The sequence below is a fragment of the Spea bombifrons genome, chromosome 7 (assembly GCF_027358695.1).
Source record: "Spea bombifrons isolate aSpeBom1 chromosome 7, aSpeBom1.2.pri, whole genome shotgun sequence".
NCBI lineage: Eukaryota > Metazoa > Chordata > Amphibia > Anura > Pelobatidae > Spea > Spea bombifrons.
In genome coordinates this window covers 23,200,706-23,206,705 of record NC_071093.1, presented here as the reverse complement: position 1 = coordinate 23,206,705, position 6,000 = coordinate 23,200,706, and the positions used below count along the sequence as shown (strand labels likewise).

The 6,000-nt window shown below is 40.0% G+C and overlaps 1 protein-coding gene across 1 annotated transcript in view; it reads left to right on the top strand.

Moving 5' to 3' along the window:
- Nucleotides 1–623: 623 nt before the first annotated feature.
- The window catches only part of RHBDF1 (rhomboid 5 homolog 1), a 542,782-nt gene continuing 537,405 nt past the window's right edge, over nucleotides 624–6,000 (top strand). Inside the window, exon 1 of the mRNA XM_053472100.1 lies at nucleotides 624–849. The gene's annotated coding sequence lies outside the window, so the exon portion shown is untranslated. The remainder of the gene's footprint in view (nucleotides 850–6,000) is intronic.

The following is a 6,000-nucleotide window of genomic DNA, read 5'->3' as shown; positions in this document are numbered from 1 at the left end:
ATGTAGCAAAAACATCTCTTAGTTGGCGTATGCAGAATGCTACCAAAAACATTGTGCTTGAATGTATGCAGCTGATCAAAACTTAGATCAGCTAGCTAACGTTTGGTTACATTTTATGATCTGTTACCACGCAGGGATCAGATATTGTTAAATTATAAGCCCCCTCCTCACCTGTTTCACCAGCAGTGCAAAACGGGTGTAATGCGTAATTTTTTCCTTAGATGTCTACAGCATAGTTTATGGCTTATTGTTTATAGCTGAACTCGTGATTTAACAAGTATATGGTGCAAATTTGGAAAACTCCAGGTTTTACGCAATTCCTATAAACAATAAAGTAGAGGTTAGGGGTAGGGGAATGCGTTGGCCACACAAAACAGCAAAACTTTGTATTTGTTGTAGGGGGTGAAGAAATCGCTTCCCTCCTCCAGCGCGGGACCGCAGATGAATCATTCCTGGAAGCATTCTCCACCAGTGAGTCAGGCAGGCAGAGATCGCTCCCAAGTGAGTTACTAATTCAACCCGGAATCGCACCGTACACATGCTCAACTGGTTAGGCCGCTGCAACAACATTACATGTAAGGCTTGTGGCTCCGCCCAGTAAATTCTGGTGTAGGACAAAAAAGGCTAGGCTTCTTCCGTTGATAGGTGGAATTGGAGAGTTGGAAGTTTATGTTGGTTTCCGAAAGCTGTCAGCCTGGCCGTCGAGAGGAGTCGTGTTTATTTTTTTTAAGGTATATAGGTACCTACACATTATAATAGCAGTGGTTGTTAGGGAGGAGAGAGTTTATGATATGGATTCTGGCAGTTAATTCTGTAGCAATCCAGAATATGAGAGCAACATTCCGATCGGTAAGTTTCAAGTTTGACTTTGAATTCGTGTTCAGAGGAAGTATTTGGGGTATAGTTGTTTTTATTTCACAGCTAAATGTGTGTAATTTATTACTCTTGTAGGTTTTCTAGAAATACAGGTCGTATGAATACAAACCATAGGCTACGTGTTGGAAAACGTGGCGAATGTTTTCTAAATGTGCAAGCGCGTAGATTTTAGCACATGTAATACTATAGATGTTGTGTGTGTGTGTGTGTGTGTGTGTGTGTATATATATATATATATATATATATATATATATATATATATATATAATAAATATATATTGTTGACAGTTTTCAGGCAGCTATTTCATCACCAATCACTGCCAGAGTTTGTGGTAATTGTTTGTGTTTTTATCTGCATATGTGTTGCTTTGAGTTTCTTGCACAACTGTCATGCAAAATGGAATTCTGTATGCACCAGAGAGGGAAGAGAAGAAACAAAGAAAAGGTAAAATCTGAAAAAGCTGCTAGTCACCCCAAAATACTGTACCCAAATGTTTAAGGACAATGAAATACAGTAAACATTTATTCGGGTGAGCAGGAACAACTAGTTCAATTATCAAAACGGTTTAATTATACATATTTTAAAAAAAATATTAAATAAAAAAAAGATTGATGATACATACATCTCAAATTTGTTAGATGCTAGGTAGTCGGCCTCTGTTGCCACTTCTCGGAAGTTATGTCCCTTGAGCTAGTCCTTCATGCCTCTCTTCTATTTAGTTCAGGGATGCCTAATATGTCTCACTGCCGCTCTATCGAAGAACGTGTTTCATTGGTAAGTTTTCTTAGGCCATGCATTTAAGGCAGAAGTTGGTTCTGATTAGGTACTCCTATTTATTTTTGTAGCATTAGTTAGACCAAGAATATAGTTCCTATATTCCCTGTTCGCCTGCTATGGCGTTGGATACCTCCGCCTTACCATCCCTCAACAATGATTCCAGCTACTGTTCACCAGACCTTTATCTCCATCTCCTAGGCCAATCGAGCTCCGTGGACATACCTGAAAATGAGGGACATGTTAGCATTACTTGTACCATCGGTATCTTCTATTCAGAATAGATTGCCTAATTTGGAGTCATGGCCTGTGGCTGCAGGTTCTTCTTCCTTCCCTTCTCTGCAGGGCTTACTCATCCCACAGGTTGCGCCTTCTGGGGCTATGGGGTCAGATCCCCCTCAATTACTCCTGCACATTTCATTGAGGGCAATCTTAGGAAGCACATTTTAGAGAAAGATGTTAATGTGAAGTTACCTCCTAATTAGCTCTCATGATTTGGCTGATCTTTGTCTTGTGGGAAAGTCTTGGTAGCCTGAAAAAAACAAAGACCCCACATTTGCTAAGAAGCTATCTGTTCTAGAATCTGTCCTGGCTTTCACCTTCTATCGGGGTCTTATCTGCTCAGTTTATCCTCATTTATATAAGGAAATGGAATTAATCTATAGGTAAAAATGCTTTCTGATTATCATAGGTAGTTTTCTACTAAAGCAGCTGCGGCTTTGGTTCAGTTCAATTATATTACTGACTGGGGCTTGGTGGATGCTAAATTGTTTTGCAGACATTTTGCTTGGCTTAAAACTTTGGCGTGCCATACAGTATATCCCAGTCTACAGGACATATGGCTACTTTTTGTCCCTTTGCAGGCAGCCCTCCTTCTACCAGTACGTCTGTCCGTTCCCTCCCTACTGGGGCCAAATCCAGTCAAGACTCATGACTCAGGTTAGGCAGACCCATCTCCTTCCTGGGATGTCCCCAAATTTGTAATAATTTCAATACCCTCTCCGCATCTGCACTGGATGCCATAAGCCCCATCCCAAAACCATGTAGCCCGGGAAGTAATTCCCCAAGCGATGACTATCTCCTATTAATGTTGAGTATCTTTTGGAGAAATTGTCATCACTCCCCAGATTTGGTGAAGTTGTTGATTTCGGGTTTATCGTCAGCTTTCCATACTTGAATTGTAGCACTTTCTCATGAGCCTTTATTCCCCAATGTCATATTAGCACTATCAGATCCTGACACTGTAGACCTCCTCCTGTCTCAAGAGCTGTCAAAAAGTCAACAATTTTACACTCCTCCCCTCCCTAACTTATGGTTTGTCAGCTCATTGTTACTTGCCATTTCTGAGTATTAATTCTTTTATACCAGCCGAAGAATTTCCTCTTAAATATTCAATGCCACTCAAGTTATAGTAAGCTCAGGGAAGGATTCTAGGTTGTCCAAAGCTGGCATTGTAGATGTAAGTTGTTACCTATCCATCCAAACCATGGCGTCTGCATGGGGTCATTGGGGTTTTATTTATTTTTTTACTACGTTTAACTTTTGGTTTAAACTTTTGGCTCCTGTTAAATTCCTGCCATTGCACTGTGGTTATTCATTATCTGGATGATTGTTTGACTATTAAGTAGTTACCTGATTTGTTCTTATCTAGTTTGCATAACGTACTGGAATTATTTTCAGAACCTGGTATGCCTGTAGTCCAACACAAGATCCAAGGCCAGGCACTGTCATGATTAACTCATATAATGTATTCGATGCATGGAAGGGTAATCCAGCAGAGGTGGTTAATTCCTTTGTGTTAGCATTCAATGGGTTAATCTGATGTTGATTTAAATTGGTTTCTTTGTACATGCCCTCTGTATCTGTTCTGGCAAGAAGTGTCATCTTCCCAGGACTCCTGTGGTGATTCATGGCCTAATTTAGGGCTTGACAGGTTTGTTGTGAATCTAAGCACCAGCTAAAAAAATTAGGAGCCAGGATTTTTTTTAAACTAACAGTTGGTCTGATCTTCATCAGCCCACTTACTAAACTCACAGCATTTGGCCTGGAAGTACCATGGACTTTCAGGTCAGTGCTGTTTTTTGTCCCTGAAGCTGTCTGTGGCAGCTGAAAACGCAATTGCTGGTTTGTTGGCAATCGCGTTTTCAGCCTACAAAATCACTCCATGGGATTATGGCGACGTGGAGGCATTTTTTTGGGATGTAATAGGCTGACAAACACCTAGACGCCAGGACAAAATTCCATGGCACCCTTGCCTAACTGATAAGGACCCCGGCCTAACTGATAAGGACCCTGAGTTATAGGAATTCCATCATCTTTACCCCACCATAACTTGGTAGATCAAAGATGGGAACCAATTTTTGGAAAAGGTGTCATATAATTAGTCATGTGGTCAGAGGGGCGTTTATTGCAAAAGAGTCTTATTCAGGCTAGGTTTCCACTTGGGTTTTTTTTTTTTTGCAAAAACGCCCATAATAACGCCAATTCAGCCACACAACGTTTTATTAGTGAACACACGCTGCGGCCAGATGTTAGCTGTTCTTCAATAGGAAATCGCACAATGCCATATCCACTTGGCGTTTTTCTGTTTGGCGTTTTTTCAATCCTCTTTGGCGTTTTACTGCTTTTTGGGCTCTGTGGCAGTTTTTCAAAAAAGCAGCATGTTGACACTCTGGCGTTTTTTGCAAGGAAATCTTGGCGTTTTTCTCCAATAGAAGTCTATGGGAGAGAAAAAACGCCATTAAAAAGCCATGTGGGTTTTGCCTTGGCGTTTTTTATGGCGTTTTTTTCCACAGTTACAATGCAGAGGATGGACCCAGTATCTGTGTGTCCTACGAGAAATAGGCTGGAAACAAACAGTTTCACACAAAACAAAGTTCATATAGAATTTTACACCATTTGGAACATACATGCCATTACAAACAAACATACCCAACTGGCTCCTGCGTGCCAAAAGCAACAGCAAACAATTTGCACCATCATTTGGGGCCAATCTTCCTAGAGGAGCAGACATTCGGAATAAAGCATGCCTTACAAACCACAGAAAAGAGACAAAAGGATCCACCGGGGCGTGTTTAAGTAGAACTCTACCAAGGAAATGACATCAGGAGGGGGCAGATACTTGCCATTTATCCTAATCCCTTTTAGCTGGGTGAAAATTCTAACGTGTAAAGGGTGGGAAAACTGCCTAAGGTCAAAAAAGCAATTTCCACAGAAAGGCTAAAATGCCAGAAAAAACGCCAAAACGCAGGAAAATGCAGTGGCAGTTTTCTTGGCGTTTTTCCTGGCGTTTTTCATCAAGAAAATAACGCAGGACAAAAACCCAAGTGGAAACCTAGCCTTAGGGGCAACGCAGCGACCTCAAAGCAGAACTCCAGGATGTACTCTGATTGGAACATCATCATAAAAAAACATCTGGACTTAAGGAGTTCCCACAGGCCGGCTTATTGAAGAAACTCGTGAGTGAGGGTCCTGTGTTTAAGTCCCATTGTTTTTAAGAACTGTTTGCTGTTTTATTTTTCTTTTGTATGTCTTGTTTTTTGTAATTGGGGCACTGTGTAATATTTGTCTTTTCGTTATTAAAATATTCATAATCCGTCTTTGGGCTCTAGTATTGATATCCACAAACCCTAAGAATGGATAACACGTTACCATTAGGGCTGCAACTAACGATTATTTTAATAATCGATTAGTTGGCCGATTATTTTGTCGATTAATCGGATAAAAAAATACATTATTTTAAATTGAAGAAAAATTGCAATAAAAAACGTACAATTTACACTTTCATCTCTTTATTGCAATGGCCTCTCTCTATTCACCTTCTTATTTTACTGACATAATAATAAAAGCTACAAGAACCCAAACACAGTGTTTCTCAAACTAGGTTTTGATACAAAGTTATTAGTAAATATTAATTCATATGTTAACTATTTTTCATATTTAATAAAAACTGAGAAAAAAGCCTTGTATACATTGTTTTATTTACCAAACTGCCCCCAGTTATGCACATCTGACCCCCAGCTTGCCACTCTGCCCCCATATATGCCTTATACCTCTTATTTGCCAGATTCCACTATGCCCCCTGATATGCCACTGTGCCCCTGATATGCCTTATACTCCTTTAGGGCTGCAACAACGAATCGATAAAATCGATAATAATCGATTATGAAAATCGTTGTCAACGATTTTCATAATCGATTAGTTGAATCGATTTTTATCGATTTATAAAATGATGTTTTTCAGAGCAAATGCTCTGAAAAACTCCCTTCTATAATCCGATCTCAAATAGAGATCGGATTATAACTCTAGAATCCAGACCCCCCCGCAAAGCTGCAGGAGACCTGGATCCT